Here is a 24,286-nt window from a genome sequence, read left to right as displayed (position 1 = left end):
GATGAGATTATTTCTCATGGCCAATAATCAAAACAGTATTAATAAGAAAACAAAAACAAAAACAAAAACAAAACAACCCCAACCAACCAAACAAAAAAAACACAAAAAACCCCACGAAGCATCTGACACTGTGATTTTCCCTTACAGGGGTGGACTCAAAATAAACATGTTGCCACATGGGCATTGATTCACTGATCCACTAAGGCCAGTGTGAATCCTCATTTTCATTTCAACCATCTTTAGATCCAACCGCAACTTCTCGAACACTCCACTTTGGCTCAGCTGGTGAAGTTTTATTCCCATTACAGTCTGTGGGTCAGAATCAGGGTCAAAGTCAGGCACCAGGCAAATCAGATATCTGACTGCTGTGTGAGAAAATTCTAATGGTGCTGGTGCTTAGTTTGTGTACATCAGGACACGGGATGGCAGGCTAGGGTCATGGAGGGAGTTGGGATACCTGTGGAAGGGGAAGAAAAAGCAACACTACTGCCGCCTCTCTGCATCTACTTATTTATCTGCATCCCCTCAGCACAGCCTTTCATCTTCGCTCAACCTCTTCCCTACCACCTGCAGCTGGAGTAGCCACCTCTCACCCCTTTCCGAAGGGGCAGCACAACTCTGTTTCACCTCTGAAAAGCCTTGAGCAGGCGTGGGTTGGAAGCAGCTGTGCTAAAGTCAAGGCAGGACAGTAATGTTTACCTGATGGTGATTCTCATCCCTTTTATTTAAAATAAAAAGCTGGTGGTGTGCAGTCAGAGATGAATTATTTCTTTGTTTCTGGACTAACAACCCGTGTCACAAGTGTTGAGAATTCCAGTTCCATTAACAGCTGGGTCAAGGTGCCTGGTGCTTTAATCCTGTATGTTTTATGTATTAGCTCTATCACAGTCTGCAATACTACATTCACGTTTCTAGCTATCTATATACTTGGTGTCTTTTCCGTATTTTCCACCCACCGCATGCCGTGGTAGTCAAGATAACGCCACATTTAAAAAATAGGCTTTTGAGATGCTGAGGTCTCTCAGTCCTGAAAATGTGTGGAGTTGCTAGTAGGGATTGACCAGGCTTTATGCTTTTGATGTGAAAATTGCAGCAAGCCAAACATTCTTAATCATCCCCAGAGGACATTTCCAAGGGACGAAGGACAGCGGCTGGCCAGTCTCACTACAAAACCACCAGGAGCAGTCAGTTAAGAGCTTGAAAGGAAATTAAGGCCCAAAAGTGAACATACAGGAGGCAATGCCCACCTATGGCACACCATGGCAGCGATGACCACCTGCTGCCATGGAGTACGTTGAGGCTCCTGAGCTGGGACTGCCGTCAGGAGTCTGGCAGGGGGTTGTGCTGGACCCCAAAGCACAGGAGGAATCAAACTAATAAAGCCCGCTGGGGCTTGCAGCTCTCTGCAGCACTTCAGCACAGTCCCATCTGCTCAGGAGATGCGATCTCCCATGGGATTGTCCCAGCACTCCCATTCTTCCTCTCTCTCCAAGCTCTTGTGTCAGTGTCTGAGCACTTTGCTATTCAGAGACTTCAGTGTGTAAATCATGGGGTTGTGAAGGCTGTTCACCTCTGTATTAAAGCAAGAGTAATTCTGAAGGAAAACAACTTGGGGAAGGTATTTTATTTTTTTATTGGAATAAAAAAGAAAATAACAATACCTGAGGCTGTGATTTTTAAGGAAATGCTGACAGTAGCATAAAAAATGACACAGGAGACTGAACTCTCCAGATGGCAGGCTCAGGGCCTGGGTAGTCCTTTCTGTATATCCTGTAGAATGCAGCTTTGATGTCCTTGCTTGAATGGTTTATCTCCTGTATTTCAAGCACAGGCTGGAAGGACCCCAGTCTACAAGGAGGTGTGCAAACACGTAGAAATCCCCATACCTGGAGATTGCCACAGCAGTGGTGTGTGTAAGCAGACAAAGCAGTGCTTTATTCACGTGGGTTGCCCTCAGAGTCAGCTGGCTTGCGGCATATCTGAAGTCAACTTTGCACTGCATGCTGCATTTCTTATTCTCATCAGAGGCTGCAGAGGTATAAAACACAGCCCTGCTGCCTTTCTTGAGACTTTCCCAGGCTTTCTTCAGAAAGATAAGTGGGGCCCTTGGGGTATTAGCAGAGTTAGGTAAAGTGTATTTCTCCCTTGGCATATACAGTCAGTAACCAGCCAGCATCTGTCCTGGAGGTGAGTTAGAAAAGGATTGTGACAGAGGAAGATGCAGAGGCATGACCCAGAAGAGATGACTAATAAAAAATGACTTAAGAGCTCTCCTCCAAGGATCAAAGGTTAAGTCTAGGTCAATTGTAATAACTACATTGCTTCACCAGTCAGGACATGTGCAGTCTCCTAGAGGAACATCTAAAGCATGTTCTCAAATGGCACTAAAGTGGCTGCCACTTGCAAAAGATTTGGTTCCCCGTAAGTTTGGTAGGTATAGTTTTACATCAACCTGAAGCTTCTCAGCAACAGGGTCACAAAATGTTTTATTTTCTCAGAATGCTCCCAGTCAATTTTCTCTGGGTAAAGCCAAGATCATTGAATTCCCTGCAAGCGCCCTCCCCTCCAGCAGCACGCTTTGCAAAATGTGGCAAGAGAAATGGATAAATGCTTCCACTTCTGTGTCTTAGACTATAATTGTGGCTCAATAGGAGCTAAGCAGTGTTTATTTACTTATCCTAAAAATGGACAAAAGGGTGCAGGAATAGCAAAATGAAGGGAGAATGGATGAATAAAAGAAAGTAGGAGTCTGTCTGCACTTTATAGAGTAACGCTCTGGAGAGACACCCAAGCAAATGCAACACAGGCTTCCTGAAGAATCAGAAGTAGGGCAGTATCCTGTACAGCAAGGTTTTAAACACCAGGATCTAATTCAACTCCCAGGCATCCTTTGTTCTTGGCTGCAAAACTTGGCAATGCTGTTGCATGTTTCAGTTTCACACACTGCTTTGGGAAGTGCTGATTCAATGGGATGTTTTTCCTGCCAGTGCCTGAGCTTGCTGTCTCTGTAAATGGGAGTTTAGTCACAACATTTTGCCTGATACATACCTGCCCACCCTGTTGTCATTATCAGTTTAAGTATTTCCGTCTCACACAGGGGCACACAGTAAAAATATATTACAAAGGCTAAAAAAGATTTAGTCATCATCAGCAGTTCAGTTAAGCCTACATAGCTGACTGCTCAAAAGAAATAAGATTCTTAATTGGATAGTTTTCTATTTGAAAAAGCAGTATGGCTTAATGTGGAGCTTCTCCTAATGAAACAACTGTCCAGAAGCATCAGTGGGCAGCACAGAGGGTGGCTAACTAGTCATTGCAAAACCCTTCTGTCTGTCAGCTACTTACCGTTATCTTTTTAAGAATGCACTTTTTTTTCCTGTACAACATTGATTAGCACTATTAGGCACCACTCATTTGCACATTAATAGGAGAATATGTTTCCTTTTGGTCTGGCCTGATGATAACCACGTGCATTTGCAAGGTGAGCTATCTATCTGCAAGGCTACTTCTAGCATTTAACAAAGAAGATGGGTTAATAGCTAGATGGAGCTATAGTATGGACTATTCTTCTGTATTCTGCTTTGCACATTTATTTCTTATGCCCATTTGCCTTTAAATAACCTTTTATTAAGAAATTGTTCCATCCATGTTTATGTAGTGTTTGCTAAACACTAAGTGTGGGGTGAAGGAGAACCACAAGTTATTCTTATTGTAGGTACTACATGCGGTATGAGTGAAAAAGTCCTATTCTGTTATTTCCTATGATGTTAATCTGGACTGGGGACCTCACTGGAAGAAACTCTATTTCATTATGAAACTGTGATAATTAAAATGGCTCTTAATCTTAATTCTCCTCACAGAACTATTAGTCAAGACTTTCCAGACCTTTATGTGGAGAATTTTTGCTTCCATTTACTCCAGCAGAATAGTATCTGGCCAGCGCTGAGTGTGTCTGATAATCACCCTATAAATATCTGTAAGAGAGAGTCAAGAGTTGTTGGCAATTTCTTCACTGTGTGAGGCATCCATGGGATTATTCCAGGTTTTAAAGCAAATTAAAACTTAGCCTTAGACATTATGATGAACGATGTAGAAAATTCCTGTTTTTTTCCTGCTTAGTTTGGGAACAAGCAGTGTCACGAAATATTACACGGAGGCACCCCGAGGTTAATTTAAGGGACAACAGAGTCCACAACAACTTTTATTAAACCAGTTAGAAACAGGGTTCTTGCACTCCACAAGTGACTTAAATACAGGTTCGGATATCAGTTGAGGAAATAATTTGAAGGGGCAGCAACTAATACAACAGCGGTCCACAGTGTGCATGCACATGGCTGCACCAAAACAATGCCGGAGCCGGCCCTGGGTCCCGGGGAAGCACACACTTGCCAAACACGGTGCAGGATTATTTTTTTAAAAGAGATGCACGTACTCGTAGTGAGTACGGGAAGTGTACACTCGCGATTCCACGAGGGTAAGTTTATAATACACTCGCAATTGTGCGAGGGGCTCTCGGCGGCCACTCGCGATTGTGCGAGGATTTAAAGTACCCATGCACGGGAGGAAAATACACTCGTGGTTGTGCGAGGGGTTCTTGGCAGCCACTCGCGATTGTGCGAGGATTAATTTAAAGTACACGTGCAAATGTGCACGGAAAATATATGTGCAAATGTGCACGGAAAGTATAAATATGCTCGCAATCCTGCGAGAAGTTTTACTTACACACGTGGCAGCAGGGCAAGTGGAGTCTCCATCCCGGGGAGCGGGGGGGGGGCCCGTGGCTCCCGGCGGCAGTGGCCAAGCTCGTGCTCCGAGGGACCCGCACAATGGGCGGAGTCGCCGATGAGAATCTCGTTTTTATAGGCTGATCAGATCTGACTTGTAGGCATTCTAGAAGCTTCTCTGCACCCCCACACTGTTTGTGGGATGCCCCTGAAGCCTCCAAAACATCCCCCACACTGGCCGCAGGCACCCAGCGGCTCAGTGGCGCCTCGGCACTCCCTTCTCCTAATGGCCCTGGCCAGGGTGCTCTGGGGCCAAACAAAAGAAGCTGTCAGCCTCAAGTACCAGAGAAAGAGGGAGATGCGCCCACTCCTTCCAAACTGAAGGGGGGAAGGGGAAAGAGGGGGGTTGCATTCCACCACAAGCAGGTATTTAGATTTTTTTTTTTTCTATTTGAATTTATTTACTTTATTTACTGTGCAAGTGAATACCAGACCAAATACTGTTAAACAGTTACGTATGGCACATACAACAGACATTGAGAATCAGAAGTTAATGTATATATTGTTTTTCCTGGCTACTGGAACTACATATAATTTTCCTTTTTTGGTTTTAAAGTATTATAAAATGTTATAAATTGGCTGAGCCCTTCAGCAACCTGATGTGGGAAATTATCTACTTCAAGAAAAGGAAACATGTGTGTGTAGGAAATAAACAGGATTAAAAAAACTGGAGACATGTAAGCCCTGTTCTTTATTCTTTTATGAAAAGAAATAGAGAATCTAGAGATAAACTCTGTGTCTGGTTGAGCTGTATCAGTCTCAGAAGTTCTTCCTCTCTGGCAGAGGGATGGCAGGAGAAAAGCTAAAGAACTTGAAGCACGTTATTTGCTTGCGACCAGATTTTGTGTATGAATATTTTTTATAACAGCTTTTTCTCATGATTGCCTCTATATATTTAAATGCAGTACTGTTTTCAATGCTTTTTTATCTTGTATAACTGTCATCCCATTTGTGGGCGAAAACACTGAAATTTCATTTCGGGGAATTTCATTTTCCCAGCCAGTATCAGGTTTGGTATATTAGTAGGTCCCAAACTCTTATGCTAGTAAGCTCATGAGACATGTTGCCTGAAATGTGCCCACCATGTGCTTGGTATTTTCTACATGTGGTTGAGTTTAGGCTTGCAATTTGCGGGTGGTTAATGCTCAATAAAGGCTTATCCACCCCTGCTTCAGTGGACCTAGCTGCCTTTCTTCTTGATCAATGACATGTTGTCTTGCTCATGTCTTGTATCTGATCTCTACATGATGAGATTTTTCCACTCTTTTGAGTTGCAACCTGCTCTAGTGTCCTAGAACTCAAACATCAGGTGACTGAATAATCTGAGGGTCATGGCCACCACCTCAGGCCCTGCTTGCAGAGACACTGCCTGTGGTCTCATCTGAGTGAAGCAAGGGAATCTGATTACAAGTTTCTGCTGTCTGGAGGATCCTGATGAGGATTTCAAGTTCCTGAGATCTTCCTGGAAACTACCCTGCATTCTGGTAAGCTTTCTGCTAAGAATAATATCTGAAGAGCCTAATTAGTTTATTTAGTTCCACTACCCTAAAATGAGGTTATAGGGAACTAGCATGAACCATGGCAGCATTGGGCTGAAAGGAAGTTACCTGGTATGTACAGATACCCAAGGCAGGATCTCCTATACTGAGGCCACTCCTGATAGATCTGTGTCTGCCCTGTTTTTGAAGACCTCCAGTATAGAGGCGTCACAGCATCCTCAGGCAATTCCTGTGCTTTGCTGTTCTTATCATTAGAAAGTATTTCCTAATGTCTGACGTAAATCTTCCTTGTCACAAGCTGAACTCATTAGTATTGTCCTGCCCACTGTAACCAGAAGCTACTTCAGTAGTTACCTACTCACTTCCATTCTCACTGAATGCAATTTTGTCCTTTAATTCTTATGTAAAGGTGGACAGGGACTATGTTTACAGGAGTGGAACAGATGTATTTATAAACATTTCTCAAATCTTTGCTGTTTCTTGACACTAGAGACCAAGGTCATCATCTCTAGTGCTGCTGTGTTCAAAGTGCAGTTGTCTTCATATGTACAAGGATCAGAAGAGACTTTTAAGGCTAATACAGGAACAGACAATACAAGTGGAATAACAAACATCTAGTTAGGTAATGTCAAAAAAGTAGAAGGTCATTTTATTTTGTCTGGTTGTATACACTTGGTGTTTGATCAAATGTCTATTGAAAGTAACGAAGGCACTTGTACTTTGTCACAAGACTGGGCCAAGAGGTCTTCCAGGACTTACCCACACCTTTAAGCTTTCGTCAAACCAGGCCTGCCTCTTGGAGCAGCAAACTCCAAGTATGTTGAATACCTTAACATGAGTTCAAGCTCTTTTTCATGCAGCCTGGACTTGAACAGTCTTAAAACATTATAGGCACATCCGCTGTCAGGTTCCTCAGTTCAACACTTCCTAATGTAGCACAGACACCATGGAAGGAATCCATCTCTCCTAGCATTAGGTAACAACAGTGTAGTTCCTAAGTCTGAGCTACTTATCACAGAATCACAGAATGCTTTGGGTTGGAAGGGACTTTCAAAGATTACCTAGCCCAACTCTCCTGCCATGAGTAGGGACATTTTTTACTACATTAAGTTGCTCAGAGCTCCATCCAACCTGACTTGGAACATTTCCAAGGATGTGGCACCCACAGCTTCTCTGGGAAACTTGTTCCACTATCTTATCACCAGAATTCTAAAAAAAAATATTCTTTATATCCAATATGAATCTACCCTCTTTTACTTTAAAACCATTACCCCTTGTCCTGTCACTACAGGCCCCAGTAAAAGATCTCTTTCCATCTTTCCTATAAGGCCCCTTTATATATTGAAATGCTGGAATGTCTCCACAAAGCCTCCCCTTCTCTGAGCTAGACAACCCTAACTCTCAGCCTTTCTTCAAAAGAGAAGTGTTCATCCCTCTGAACATTTTCGTGGTCCTCCTCTGGACCTCCTCTAACAGGTCCTTGTCTTTCTTGTACTGGGGACCTGAGATGGATGCAGTACTCCAAGTGTGATCTCCAGAATAAGTAGAGGGGCAGAATCAACTCCCTTGCCCTGCTGGTCATGCTTCTTTTGATGAAGCCCAGGATATAGCTGGTTTTCCGGCCTGCAACACACACTGCTGGCTTACATGTAATTTTTCATCTACCAATATATCCGAGTCCTTCTCTGCAGGACTGCTGTCAATTCTTTCATGACCCTGCCTGTACTGATGCTGAGAATTGCCCCAAGCCAGGTGCAGGACCTTGCCCTTGATTTTGTTGAACCTTATGAAGTTTGCACAGGGCCATTCCTCAAGCCTGTCAAGGTCTCTCTGGATGACATCTTGTCCCTCAAGCCTATCAAGTGTACTTGCTGGCTTTTTCTCAGGGGCTGTGTCAACAGTCAGTCAAGTCCGTGTGACCAAACATAGTCATCTCCTTGAGATGCATCACATGGAGTCTGTGTTAATTGCATTGACTAATTCACTGCTCTCTGTGAAAGCAGCCCAAGGTGACTTGTGCAAATGTGGATTTCTTCACCTGAGACACCTACAATTAGTCACAGATATCCCACATGTAAAACAGAGCCGCAAGTATTCAATGCCAGGCCAGAGCCAGCAATATTGATAAAAAGTGTATGAGTGATAAGGTTTGCTACGCTTTCACTTGCTCTTGACTCATTTGATAGCACAGGCACAGATGGAGAATCTTTCCCTGTATTTCAGAGGGCTCTAGTTCACAAAATTCAGTTTGCAAAAAGTCTGTTTGTCTTTGAATGAAAGAAAAAATGCTTTGTGGAATAACTTACAGTACAAGGGTGCCTCAGAGTCCCAGTTAAATCTAAGAATGGATGTGAGGGTTTGAGGGCTTTGTTTTGCAGAAAGGTGAACTTCACTAGCAGCTTGATTCAGAATTTCATTTAAGTGGCTTCTGCACTGTGATTTTTTCCAGGATCAGTGTGGTAAGATTTAGCTGCAAAGCAAGTCTCATGATAGTTTACGTGTACATTGCAAACTATGATTGATATTTAATGTGGTAGGTCTTCCTTGTCATCTCACTTTATTTTACACTGATATGACACTGAAGTCCTTAAGTTTCTGCCCACCTATTTTTGCAGCTGTGTTTAAATCAAGCATTAACTTTCTTTCAGCAATACAATGACTATGTTTTTGCAACCATTCGGTAAGTCAGGGGTGTTTCCTGGAAGAATGATCTGCTTGGTATCTGGTGTTTGTTTAAATGCAAATGTTGTTGCTGTATCTTTTTTTCCACCATGAAGGGGTTTCTCTACCTATCTGTAATCAGGTAGTTTGGGTTCTATATGATGGGTTTGACTACTTTTCTTCATTGTGTTTCAAAGCTCTTTTTTTTGCAGCGCACTAAAACTGCTGCAGAAAATTCTGCTCTGTGAGGCGGTTTACCACCCACTCATAGGGAAAAATCCCAAAGTCTAGAAATACGGATGAAAACTTTTCATCAAAGAGTTAAACAGAGCTGAGCAGAAAATCTCTGTGCTTTCTGCTTTATTGCATGCAGAGACTAGGTACAATATTATTTTGTTAATGCTGCTATTTAGATAGATCTTTTTGGATGTACTTGAAGCACTAAGTATCTTGACTCACAGATATTTTCTAAGCAAGGCTATTTCTGTGACATTGAGCTGAACTTGGAGTTGGAAGTGTCAAATGAAGCATCTTGCTGTTTTCTATCTAGCTGGTTGCAGTTTGTTTATATGAAATCTGATCTGATCATCCAAGGACCCTAACTGGAGCAAATGAAATGTTTTATCACCAGGAATCACTTGAGATGACTTTCCAGAAGGTGTAAAAGGCTGATGTGATGGGCTGTCCTCCTTGTACATGTGGATGAGACATTTTTGCTGCAGCAGATCTGCAGTGTTAGGATGCGTGTCTGTCTTTTCTTTGTCCAGCTGTGTGTTTCTGCTAGGAGATGAAAGCTCCTCATTGCACCTGTGATCTTATTTTGGCCAGATCCAGCAGCTATGAACCACTTCAGACTATGAAACAGAATAGGATATGATCCCCTGACCACTTCACAGTGTCCTGTTGTCCTTCTTAGCTCTGTCAAGAAGAAGGGCAGAGCTGTCTCCAAGGCTCCAAACTCCTTCCTGCCTCAGCACTGAGAAATCCCAGAAGCTGCTGCAAGTTGTCCCTCATCTCACAATTCCCTTACTCTTACACGACTCACATTTTGGGCTGACATTCAGAACTGATTTTATCAATTCTTCTTTATCTCAGCTCCTTTGTCCCCCTGCCTCTTCCTAACCAGCTTACTACGGAGATGTCCGGGTATGGTTTCCAGCTGGAGATCGTTTATCTCACTGCATCTCCTCTGTGGGTGAGTGGGCATAAGGGAGGTTTCTTGTCATTATCCTGGGATCCAGCTGTGCCCCAAAACTAAAGTTCTGTGGGGCTGGGAAAGGAGGAAGAAAGGTAGATTGGTATCTAAACATCTGAATTTTATTCATTCTCCTTTTTTTTTTTTTTTTTTTCCTCAGGAAGAACAATTTTAAAGATCTGAGGAGACTCAGTCCTCCTGGCCACTCATCTGTGCTGTTGCTTCATGTCTGAGCTCTGGCAAATGGTGAGCAGATTAAAATGATAGTCCCCATCATGTGCCCACCTTGGAAGTAGGTTGATTATTTCAGTTCCATCCACAGCACTGGAGAAAGGCCTCAGTCATGACTTCAGGTGAGGGGAGAACAGCTTCAAACCTGCCTTCGTGATGCCAAGCTCAATGAAAACAAGATTAACCGCAAGACAGAATAAGGTTCAAGTTGCTTCTCAGCTGGAAACTCTGGAGAAACAGTAAACATAAAGCCTGTCGCTGCCAGGGGGTTGTTTGTTTGTCTGTTTCCTTAACGAAGCTGTTCTTCAGGATGGAGCCCTGCGCTCCCCATCGTGCAATGGTAACCTTGACCACAGACCCTGTTGTGAAAAACACAGTGCTCAGCGAGGGGCAGGATGTGACAGTCACCCTTACCTTCACCTGTGTATTTTTAAACATCAATAAACAGATGTTTTTCAGGGCAAAAAGGAATGTGAACAAGCCCCATTCACAAGGCTTTTCCTCACGGTCAGGCAGCTGCTCCTGCCTTTGGCATCATGGAGGGAACGGGGAGCCCTCTCTGGCAATGGTGGGCAGGTGTTTCTGGCTCCCAGGTCTTGTGTGTTTTCGCACAAAGCATGTTGTGTGTTTAAGAGGCTGGCACTGTCCAGTTCATGCCATGCTCCTGCCTCCTGTCAAATTTCCCAGTTCTGCATATGGTGAAAATTTCACCTCGCTAAAAGGCAGCTGCTGGGATCCAGGACATGCTTTCATGGCAGCAATTCAAATTTCCCATTAGGTATGAAAGCCAGGGGCTTCTTCTGAGCTTAGCAAGGTCCCCAAAATAGTTTTCTCCACCTCTAGAGTTAAGAAAGAGCAATAACTTTTTGTTAGCCCCTACTCCAGATCTCTCTATGCCAGAAAATAAGGAAGTTAATTTTCTTCCTAAGATTGCTGTGTGTCACACCCTCATTACAACATCCTTCTACAGGAACATTCCTGTGCGTGAGAAGGAGAAAAGTGAATCTGAAGTGACTTGACTTGGCCTAACTCTGGTTAAAATTTCTGTCAGCAGTTACTCCCATGCGTAGCCATTGCTCACAGGTAGATGTGAAATAAGAGTTAAGGTTCATCTTCTGCTGTCAAAAGGGCTTGAAATGTCAGAATCAAAAGACTATGTCTGAGAGAGGAACACACTGTATGCTGGTGAGTTTGCTTAATTCACAAGTCAACAAAAAAAATAATTTCTATGCCATGCACATAAACGCCTTTTGTGAACCGTCCCAGTGATTAATACACTGAAGAACGTGTCAGTTGCAGCTGGAGCCATTGCAGTGTTACAGTCACCAGAAGGGCTGTCATCACAGGTGATGATCTTAGGGAACATTTCTCAACTCTGCTTTCTGGAAGAGTGGGATTAGACCAGCCTCCTGCCCCATGCACCCCTAGCAGAGCACCCGGCTGCCTGCATGCAAAGGGATGCTCGCTCTCTCTTTGGGAAGTGAGCCACTAGCACAAGGCTGTAGTGCCACCCCCTCAGCATGTTAAATATATTTTTGTCAGTCTGAGACTTTGAACAATGGCTGTGATGAATGCTGAATTTTAAAACAGGGCTGTGCTTTCATTCCAACTATATTGTCTTAGGAAGTTTTAAAGACTTGCTTTGTACTCTAGGTAGGAAAAGCCAACACTCATAATTTGATAGAGATACTATGTGCTTTTCCGGAAATAAAGGCTGGAAGCAGAAAGCCAGGTGGAATCTCATCTTTACCAACACTTGGAAGCTGGGTATGTTCTACTAATAAAAAGGGGACTGTTAGACACCTCAAGGGGTTAGCACATATGTAGAACTAGACAATGACACAAAATGTTCAAGTCTGACCGGTTTCCTTCAGAGGTGATATTTTTTCAAGATGTTATTTTCAGGCTGCACAAAGAGCGGGAATCTCACATGTAGTACGGACAAAGCTGCCTCTTTAAAAATCAGCCTCATGATGCTGCTTGTCATGTGAAAGTTTCAGCTGAATGTTAATGAAGAAAATCTGTTTTCAGTTAAGCCAATGTAAACTCAGGGAAATTTAACTGGGATTGGTGAAGACACTTCAGATTTGCACCATAGCACAAGTTTGATTGGAACATTTGCTTTCATGTAACTTTTGCGGCTTTATTCCATTCATTATATATGACCATAATTTATGGAGGTTCCACATGCACATGCAAGTTAAGGCAATTTGGTTTCTTTTATTAAGCTATGAGTCTGTTTTATAATCAAAGTAAATCAGGCTCATTTGCACACCAAAAAATCTTGGTGTGGATTTCTGTCTGTGGGAGTGGAGACGAAGTATCTTGCTTGCTGACTCTAGCCAAACTGCACGTTTAGCTTACCCAGTCAATTTTTACGGTGACTCAGTGCAACTCATTTGCTCTAGTGAGATATGCAAATGCTAATTTTTCAGTGCTGTATTTGAATGTCATTCTTACCAATGCACGTATGAATTAAGATGAAGGACTCCAGTAATGTTACACTGGAGTTTCACCATGATAATTAAGACGCAAATATGGCTTGACACAGTGGAAAGGAAAAGCCACAAAGTAGATCGTATCATGAAGCTGTAGATTTCCACATTATCTTTGTCTTGGCTGTTACTTAACACACTCTGACCTGCTGACTGTCCCAGAGCAAAAGCACCAAGAGAAGATGTCTTCATCAGTACCACTTGGCCTCCTTCCCCCAAGGTCTGAGCACTGACATGCATGACAGGAAACCTGAGGTCCTATCTCATCTCTGACCCTTTAAATGCTGCATTGACAAAATATGTATAAGCCCTGTTCTTTTGAGTCTGCTGCGTGAGCTAAAACACAGTAGCTCCGAGTTAGTTACCAACTCATTGTGGTTCTGACCAAATGACTGTGTTTCACTATGTTAAGGACTGGGTTATTCCTTAAATGATGGATTCTGTGCTAGGAACAGTAGGAGTTTCATTGGTGAGGATGTGGGTCCATCTGACTTTTAGCTGAAGGGAAACAGCCTACATCCTTGTAACTCCTTTATGCTGAGGGGAAATATGTGCCCTTCTTGCCATATGCTGCATTCTGTTGACCTGCCCCTGCCCCTGCACCCAGACCTGCCCCACGTATCTCCCAGATGGGAAGGAATGGAGCAATCCTGTTTTTCCCCTAAGCAGTAGGGTGAAGGGTTTCTGGCTCTAAAGAGCTTGGTTGGAGTTAGCTGATCCATGTCAGCAGAACTATGAATGCATTTATGAGTTTAGTGCAGAAAAACATCTCTCAGAGGTTCCTGAGATCTCTTTTTTCATGACATGTTATCCTAGATAAAGTTTTAAGAATTGACAAGCTCTCCGTCGACTTGATGTCAGATTGCTATCATGTCAGGGATATTCATACAGAGGTAGCATACTTCTTTCCAGGCTCTGAGGTCTGTAGTACCTTTCCTTCTTTATCAGAATCTTTAACCTTTTCTGGTTATTTTGCTATTCCACAAAAGGAATAACTCTTCGACACAGAGGCCTCTCTGGGGTTGTTTGCCCATTTCTGTGTGGTAAAATGGGTTTTCATTCCTTTCTCCTTTGTGATTATAGAAAATTTCCACCCCCTTTCCAAGAAAACAAGAAGAGGTTAAAAGACAACCATATTCAAATTTTAGAGACAGCAGAGATTTTTTTATTAGTGAGGCCTTTTCACTCCTTGGGAACTCTCCTGAGTGGGGTCAACATCTGACCATTGCTGCAGATTGCATCTCAAAAAAAACAATTTACTAATGGAAAGGCATCTTTCCACAAAAATCATTCAAAGATAGCACTGTCTATCGAAACAATGAATATGTGAACAGATAAAAATGAGACACCATAAATAAAGCATGCAACATCTTATTTCAGATTGCCACAGGTCAGCCTGAAAGAGTTGACAGCTCTTGGAAAGGCTTTGCAAAACATTAGACAACTGTAGCTTCAACTCCTAAATGCCTTTGTTTATCTGGGCCAACATCCAGAACTCATACAAAATAATTATCTACCAACACACAGACTGTTCTCTTGCAACCCCTAGACATACACATATAGCCATATCAGATCCTTATTATTCCTCTTAGAAGTCTCCTGTAGAGATGACTGTTGACTTTGAACAAGGTTAATGAATGCTTAATCCTCAAGCTAATGGCAACTCCATTCTTGAACTAGGATTTTTCAGATAAGACATCCTATTTTATTACTGAGAAACATGTCAGGAGAAGATATTTACAAATTCTGAAAACCTGACATTTCCTCACTGACTCTTCCCTTTAGAGTAAGTATATTTAAGTGGATGATGGAGCGATATAACAAAGACTGTGATGCATTATTTGCTGCTTCTGGATACTACTGCTACACTGGTTCTAATATGTCTGTATAATAACAGTAGTCCCTACTGAGTAGCTCATACCCCCTTCCAAATCCTTGTGACTAGTATTCTGCAGGGGAAGAATTATGCAGTGGGAAACTTGCATTTTTCACTTGTTTTTTTAGCTTCTTTATTTAGAGAGACTGAGACTTTTCAATGCCAGCTGGATGAGATGTTCTTCATTCCTAACACATTGTCCTGCATGTTGCTTTTGTGCTTTTTTGTGCAGCCATGCTGAGTTTCAGATATGACATGTGAAGTGCTTACACCATAGATGTAGCTGTGTACACAGCATATAGGGGTCTGGAAACCATCTTGAAAGATACAGAAAGACAGTGAGCACACCACTGGAGTAGGATCTGGGAGACCTGGCTTTTATTCTTGGTTCCACCATAGACCCCCCATGTGATATTAGGCATAGAAGTCACTCCAGTTATCAGTCTCTGGTCTATTCCATTTAGGCAGTAGATTGGTTTCAAGAACTCTGATATTTAACACGGTACTTAAAATGGTGTGTCACCTTTTCAGATGAGTGCTCTATACATGACGTTGCCAATAAAATTCTCTTAGAGTTCCATAATCATGCTGCTTGCTCATTCCTTGAATTTAATACACCATTATCATCATAGTCATTATTACTGTTAAATTCTAGACTTAGATTTTCTTTAGAGATATTGTTCCATTTTTATTGTTTTTTACTCAGGATAAATCTTCCTTTTAAAAACTACCAGTTATTATCAGTAAGACATCAGCTGCCCTGGGTGAAGAAGATATGCCATCTGAAACTATCATCACTAGTGAATTCCCCACCAAATAAATGCAATAGCTACAGTGTTGATGCAAAAGACCTAATGTAAATGAGAAAAAAACCCACAACTGCAGCATACTGTGTAGTAAAGACACGTGTCAATATAACTTTGGAATATTATAATTTTCAGGTAAGGGAAAGAGCATGGATAAGTTCTGCCATGCATTTCATTTCATGCACATTCAAATGGCATGCTGTGCAGAAGAAAGACATATATGAATCATGTGAGAAAAATTTTAGAAGCCCAGCTAATTGGCAAGACAATTAAAACAGGGGAAAACAGGTCAGAACTAGTCTGAGCTACTATTTGTTCAAACTATCTGAAGGCAGGTTTAAGAAGAGAATAAACTACATTCAGGGTAAGGACAGGATGGATTTAGGTGTACTTAGAATGTGTGTCATTCTCTGTAAAAGAAATCACTACTAGGGCTGTAGCTAATAATGAACCAAATCCTTGGCCTGGATTTCAAGGCACACATGAATACACAGGGATGGGGAGAGCCTTTGAATTTCGTTTCTCACTTTCTCTTCTATGAGAGCTGTGGAGGTTCCTGCAGATATTTCATTCATCTGGATAAACATTAATACCATGGGGAAACTCTGTCTCAGGCATAAGACTTTCAATATACAGCCTCCATGTGCAGTTGAGGTAAAGTTATGGACTGCTATTAGGATGGGATTTTAGACCATCTTGTATGGGTCCTACTTGGCAACTAGGCAATCCAGCCCCTTTCCTGACATGATTTTCGTGGAGTCAAGTAACAGGAAAACATACTGAGGTGGCTGTTCAGGTTACATTCGAGCAGGACCTGCAGGACTCGACTCTGGAACATGACACATCTCACCAAATGGGCAGAGTACAAAGCTTACACTGATAACGGCATTTTTGTTCTGTTACAAATTCCTCCTATCTTGAAAACTTCAAAAAGTTTACAGGATTTCTGTGAAACTGGCATGACAAGTGATGGTGCAAGATTTGTGTCAAAACCACATGACATCTGTGGTATTTTGTATTTGAGCAGAAATCTCATTAAATGTAATTTTAGGAGTAAGTCTGAATTTTTCACTACTCATTCAAAATTTAAATTAAGAAGCGAATGTCCAAAGATCCAGTTCATAGGTTGCTAATTCAGGTTTTGCTCAGATAGAACCCCACTGCCATAAATGCTGTCACACTACAGTTACACCAACGTAGATCAGAATGAGGTAAAGATATAGGAATGAAACCTGGAGGTATTCTTGAGATCTCAGCATGATGCATCTCAATTAAATGTATGTCAAACATGAATCAAATGGATCTTCAGTATTAATGCATTCTAAAACATCCTTTGTCTAAAAAGGAAACTCACTAATTTATCATGCTTAGACATAGTCTTTCTCTATAGATCAGGAAAATGAGAATACTTCTATCAACAGTAATATTTAGCAATCTTTACCAACAGTATGAAGAATACCTATTTCCAAATTCAGTCATTTTCCTATTTAGATGTAGTTGAAATCAAGCTTGCTGTGTCACATGAGTACTGGGGAAAAATATTTAGTGTACATTCCATACTAAAGACATAGAAGTCATTACTTTCATAGCATAAAAACATAAAAAAAATCGTAGAAATTATCTTAAATTATGTGGAATAGTAAAAAGCAATCTGACATACTCTCAATTTATCCCTGTGATTATCATCTTTGCACTGGATTGCAAAGTTATTCTTCACCACTGACAAAGTACAGCATATTATTCCCTTAAATTTCCATACATGCTCAAGATTTACTTATTCCTAAATTATCAACTGATAAGGATACAGCACTTCAACCAAATAAACGAGCTCAATCCATCAGACCAAGCCATGGCCCACCAATATAGAGGGTAAACTTTTTAACTTAAATCTTGTAGGGAGAAATCTTGATGGTACCTGGTAAAGATTGTTTATCCTGACAAAATGAACACTGTGGCGAGATGAGGTGTGTGGCTATAAATCTGCATTGGGGATCAGCTTGAGGATTGTGAAGAGCTATTTCTGTTAAAAGAAACACAGGTGTCAGAATACGTTAAAGTTATCCTTAAACACATTAAGTCTAGAAATGAGAAAATGGTTTCTGAACTTCAGTGTAGTAATATTCTGGAACTGTCTTTGAACAGGAGTGATCAATTACACCCTTAGTGTTGTCAAAGTTGCTGCATCATTTTGTAGAAGTCCCCTCAAGTATGATTGCACCTGAAGAACAAAAAGATGTCCTTCCAGGCCTTCTCCTAGCAAAACTTTGGTTCAGCACGTCCATGTTACTACTTGGAAACAAATCTTTGAATATGTAGCTGGGGATATGAACCTATATGAAGCTGACGGGTGTTAATTTTGAATGTTTATGCTCGTTTCACTGAAGTAGATTTAAAGATCTTAGTAGGGATGAACATGGACTTGAAATAAAATAGTTACATTGTGGACTAGTTGTGATTTTATTCTGTAAAAGCTTACATAATGTCCTTCCTCCTAACCTTTTGGCTAATTTAATTTTGAGTTCTTGATTAGAGAGTGCTGAATGATATTGAATATGAAAAGAAGACAAATTCTCATTAAGAGAAGATTTGAAAACAAAGCATATTTGCTTGACTGGAACTGAGCAATGTTACGAAATTTTACATCTGCACTTGGTTACTGGACAATGTTTTGGGGTCAGTGATGTTCAAAACTTTGACTTAATGTGCCAAACTCATATAACACTAGAATGAGTGAAGCTGCTCTTGTTGCCAGGCTGGTCTAAGTCTGAGATGAGAGGTCGATTCAACTTGCATTCTATCTTAAATGTAAAATGACATAATTTGAAGGGAGTGAAGAGTTGACTACTGTTTTATTTTTTATTAGAAAAATCCCAGTTTCTAGAACTGATAAAGCTACAGGCAAAGGTAATGCTGATAAAAGTTTCATTATGAAAACATTTACGAAAAAAGTGATAGCTGTGTTATTTTATTTCAAAATTTCCAACTCTCATTGACAGAAAGGTGAATTTCCAGTGGAAAACACTGGGAAGGTTAATATTCCAGTCATGGCTTAGAATAATTATAAAAGAAAAATTTCCTTTTTTTTTTTCAGAATACAAAAATCTATTTCTTGCCCAGCTAAGTAGAAATAACAAATATTTCAAATGTCAGTTCATTTCTGTTTGGGATGTAAATGAAATTCAAATTCAAGTCAATAGAGATACAGACCTTTTTTTTTCCCTGGAAAACAGAAATTACCCAATGGTTCTGCCAGGTAAGTAATGTTCTGTGATGTTTTTAGATGACACATTTAAGTTCTGTGAAATGTCCTGGGATGATACCAGAAGGGGTTGCACGTGAAAACACCGTCTGTAGCTCAGAAAGTGCGAACAGCTGATGATGATAAAGACTGACATTTCAACAATATTTATGTCCTCTGTGTGCGTGAGAGAGAAAGAGTGGTAATAAGGGGCCAGGTCATTCCCTATACAAGAAAAACCTGTTTAAAGGATAGGAAATTCCTATGAGTTTCCATTCACAATGGTTTCTTAAAAATTATCTCACTGTGGGCAACAGGTTTTGCTGCCCTACTGAAATTCCTATGGGTTCAACCTACTAAAGTAAGAGATGTGTACTCAGCTCCAAATTTCCTTCCAATGCCCTTTCCTGTTCTACTATCTTCCCCCCGGCGCTGGCAACACAGCTCTTACAAAGCTTGTGTTCCTATAGGCTGCTTTTTTGAATAGGCAGCATTTTCAGGTCCTTTCCTATATCTAAAAGGAGGTCCAGGCTTTCCAGCTGTGTCCTGATAACTTATGTTCCTAGATATGATGAAGTGGGCATTTTTCAGTGGAGGAATCAGAAGAAATCTAGGTCTTCTTCACCTAGACAGGGAAGAGAAATTCAACCAACAGAATGCAATTTACCTGGCTTGTCTGTATTTTAACTTGAGCATACTGGCAAAAGTGAAATCCAAGGAATGAAGAAGTAAACAAGTTCAGTAGACATGCTTTTTAATCCTGGTCTCCTAAAGAAGTAAAACTCATAGGATCTTGATTTTTGTTTTAGAAGCCTCACTGTTTCCCCCAGATTTGTCAGCATGTTAACAATCTTGAGATATTTTCCTACAGGATTAATAGACATGGGAGGATTTGAGGCCATAATAGAAGAGAGACTGTTGACATGACAGCTAAGGAAAATGCTGCAACATAACTCCTCTGCCAAAAGTTTCAGTCTGAGCTCACACTGCCAAGAACCCCTGAGGAGCCATCTGATCATGACACAAATTCATAGTAAGCCCAACCTTATTTGTTTCAGTGCTTAGAGACTTAATTGCATGCTTACAAAAAACTTGTATGCAATCCTCAGATTAGTAGGCTTCCCAAAGCCCTAGGTCTCAGCCCTTTTCCAACAGGGCCAAAGGAGATTTTTACCACTAAGTTCAACAGAAGCCTTGTGAGATGAAGGTTATAGTAACACACAGTTGTGTTACAAACACCCTCAGCATATGAAATACTTAAATCAGACACATTCTGAATAACCTGATGTGATTTGCACTTGTGCTGCAGAAGGTTTTTTGTCCTAAGAATGAGGTGGTAGATGCACACGTTATTTATGCGGGCAAGTAATGGTTTGTATTTTCTAAAAACTTGTTTATCTTCACATTCCACTTCTTAACTGGCTTTCTCTTTGCTCAGTTGTTAACCTACAGGACTAGCCATTAGCAAAAGACGCCACCAACAACAGGTCAGGAGTATATTCTCCCAGAGCTATTTCATATCCAATCCAGAGACTTCCTCTTGCTCCATTTACTCAGAGGAATTAAGAGCTCGTGAAGGTAGGGTTATGTGCAACTGATAACATCAAGAACACACCTGAAAATAAAGTCATGAATGAGTAGTTTTGGCCTGATTGCCCTCAGTCTGCCAGGTATTGACCTGTTTTATCTGAAGTAAACCTGAAAAGAACCATTCCAAGCTAAGGAAGAACTACATTATGGAAATGCCAAGTTACTTATTGCTATTATTATTATTATTGTTTGGCAAATCTGAATGAGGAGAGCAAAAACACAGAGTAGTTTCAGTAGTTGCCTTTTGTTAATCAGCTACAGTGTTTTTCTTCCTTCTGGTTAGTGCACTGTATTACTTGTGTACTGTAAACAGATTGCAAATCACACTTTGTTGTGTTGTGTGTAAGTCTGGAAGGCTCCCAATAAGCCTGAGAAATAACCCTGCTAATTCTAACTAACTGCTTAAAGAAAACAATCAGACCTGTTTCTTCTTTTTAAGATGGTTTTCGTTTTGCTGAATCTGTACATTTTGATGTAAATGAATGAACATAAGGGTCCAGTATGCAAATTTCATCACCATCTCCCTCTGTTTTTCAGAAGATTGAAATATATTGAAGAAAACACTATTTTAAATATTCCTTAAGAATCCATTAAGGCCATTCTGAGACATTTCATCCTGACCAAAGCTAAACTCTGATTACCTTCACATAGGAGGTATCAATGTAAGCTAGTCTGTTCATGAACGCATTTTAGTTTTAGAGAAAACCCGACCTTTAATGTTAATGGGTAGTGTACAGCTGTCATTTTTTCTTTTCATACTCATTTTCATTGTGACAGACAGTTAACTGTTATAAATAACTGTAACATGAGAATATCCATTGAATTAGTGTTTAAAATACGAAGAGGTACAATTTTCTGGTGTTAGAAACCTACATTGTTGTCATTCCTCTGTTCAGAAGCACATACAAAGAAAGGGCAAATTAGGTTTGACATCACATTCAAACTGCAAATCCTTTTTGACTTTGCCTTAGTAATTTATTCTTTTCCAATATGTGCATTAGCCCATGCTTTAAATGAGTCTTAGATTATCTTCATGTGCTGAAATGATCCCTTTGCTTTCTAGCAAATATTTTGACTGTTCTGGTTTGGTTTGCTTTTTGTTTTGTTTTTAAAATGAAAACATGTACACAACACAGATGATTACATTTTATCTGTTGATCATCTAATGTTACAGTCCAAGTTGAAGGTGGTTTGTACCAGCCTATAACACACATTTCTCAAACTTATCAGTCTGATGAGAAAAACATGCTTTATTTCACATACAAACAAGAGAAGACTATGAGAACAACAAATACAAAATGTTAATGAGTGTAGAAATGTCAAATATTGATCAGGAAAATTCTTCGTGTACTTTAAGTACAAAGAGTTCCCCAACTAGTCTTTTTTTTCTTGTCTGATGGAGGGAGGGCAAGGAAAGCAAGTGTACATTATAAAGAAAAGAGTAAACACAACTTTTATGGGTTAAGTGCTGTAAGTAAAGAAGGCAGCTAGTAAAACATCCTAACTTTCAGACGCCTAGGAAGATTATTGCCAGCATAAATATTCTTGGTGTATGAAATAATCCTAATTCTGTTTAAGTCTCTTTCTCTCCATGTTTTTAATGTATCCACATGTCAAACTGATTTTTGTCTGCTTGCACAATGCTGTTTTCATCATTATATTTAGAAATACCTTCAGAAAAAATATTCATTACAGCCTCTTTGTGCAGGGCATGTTGCTTCTTTGTTTAGACTTTAATTTACCAAAGGTTTTCCTATTGAGACTACCTTAGATCTTCCTAAAGTTTTTCTTCATTGAGTGAGTACACTGTCTGCTTTGGGCAACTGAAACAGTGTATAGCATCTAGAAAGCAGTAAATTATTGTAATTTAATCAGCCTCAAGGATGTAGGTGAGGCTGGTTTTTTCCCCTGGGTACATGTCACCTTATATGGAAGATTTTGAGTGACACCATATTCTCCTGTGAGAAAGTATGGAGAAAAAGAGGGTCCATAGACATAGTGGAGATTTCCTAGCTGAAAAAATCCAGCGAGGACTATTGCACATGAAGACATCAGCACTGCTTCAGCAAGTCTCTGAGCTGCAGATTATTGAATGCTGGAACGTGTACAGGGAAGTATTTCTGGATGATTTATGGTTTTTATATTATTTCTGAGATATCTGCTACCGCCTACTGACAGAGCCAGGAGAAGGGACTGGGCAGATATTTGGGCTGCTTCGCATTGGCTCTCCTTGCAGTTTTAAGAACTAAGAGAACAGCTTCCCAGAAAGTCTCTGGTTCTCTATGTGAAAACGTTGCTGTGTGATTCGCATCCTCCCTACTTTTGTACTGGCAATGTTTTGTGCATCATCGTGTCCTACACAGTGGCAGAAAAAAACATAGAAATGAGAAGCTGCTGAAGCCAAACAACAGCTTAGTAACAGGAGAGCTTTTCTACCAAAGTAGTGAGGGATATGGGGATGCAGTGATTTTTTTATTTCCACTCCAAAATACTGCAGAACTGAGAAATGCTGCCACTGGTTTTCCCAACTAGCTGCATCTCCCTGATAGTCTGATGTCTCTTTTGTCTTCCTATCAGTGGCCTGAGGCTATTTCTTCACCTCCAAATTTCTCCATGCAAGACCAACTGTTCCTTTTCCCTTGCAGATGCTGCACTTTCAGGAAGCACACTTACCTCTTTTCCATTTTTTGGAAATAAAAGAGAAAATAGTCAATCCTTTCTCCTGCTTCAGTATCCACAGAGCCTGGATGGTATCAGCCTGGAGACTGAAATGTCAGGTTGGCTCCACACTCCAGGATTTCCAGAGAATCTGAGCGCAGCCACCTGCACCCAAAAGAGACAAGGTGGCCTGGCTGAGGCCATCATGTCAGTCTGTACTTCTAACAGCGCTGGCATCTGACCAGAACAAAATTTAACCAGGAAGTGCGACCAAGTAAAATGCATTACAGCAAATAAATAGTTAAAGTATTTAGTCATGCTGATTGTGCAAGTTATTTATCTCTTGCTATAGCAGCCTTAAGCGTTCTCATGTTGGCATTTCTTGGAAAAACCGCTACCATTTGCTGCAGTCATCTTGTTTGTTATGAATGCTATATTTTTCCCCCCAATATGGACAGTTTGATTATAGCTCCATTGGGGACTATGAGAGCCCATGGGTTAAAAATTGTAATTAAATACTCAATATTTCAACAATCACATGTAATTTTATTAGGTGTACCTCTCAATCCGATTTCTGCTCTGCGAGAGAGATTCTCAATTACTCTGTGCATATGTAATTATGTATGAGAATGAGTATCTTTCACAGAGATTTAATCCTCCATCTTTCCCTAAAAAATGAAAATACAAGAAACCCCCAACAGAATATCTCTGCACAACACATTAGTCACTAGTGAGAATCAAAGTTTGTTCAGAAATATTAAAAAGAACCATATCAGTCTAGGATGAACCAAAGCTCTGTGCACGCCAGCAGTACTAGCCAGAGTCACTCCCCCATTCACTGCACACAGAACAGGGCAACAAGTGTTAACTTTGCATCTCTTTGCATTAATTGCCAAGTGTGGGAATGGATCTGCTGGTGTGCTGATTTCTTAATGCAATTTAATTTTTACTTTTGCCTTTCCAATTCCCTTCTTACTTAGAGACCCTGTTAGCCAAAGAGGACACTGGGGATATTATATATTTAGAACACAAGTTATTATTAGAATATCCTACGACATTAATTTTAGAGTCTGGCGGTCAATTCCTGAGCATATTGATTGTGATCCTTACGAAGTTTCAGAACTGAAAATCTTAGCAAAATCACTCCTTGGCACTCTTGGTGTTCTCCTGGTCGCACAATACCCTTCACTCGCTTTTACCCTTTATGCACACTAGCTGCCCAGTTTAAATAAAGAGCAGTTGACCGTGTAACC

This window comes from Streptopelia decaocto (assembly GCF_964273445.1).
Source record: "Streptopelia decaocto genome assembly, chromosome: 2".
NCBI lineage: Eukaryota > Metazoa > Chordata > Aves > Columbiformes > Columbidae > Streptopelia > Streptopelia decaocto.
Note: the sequence above shows the minus strand (reverse complement) of the source record.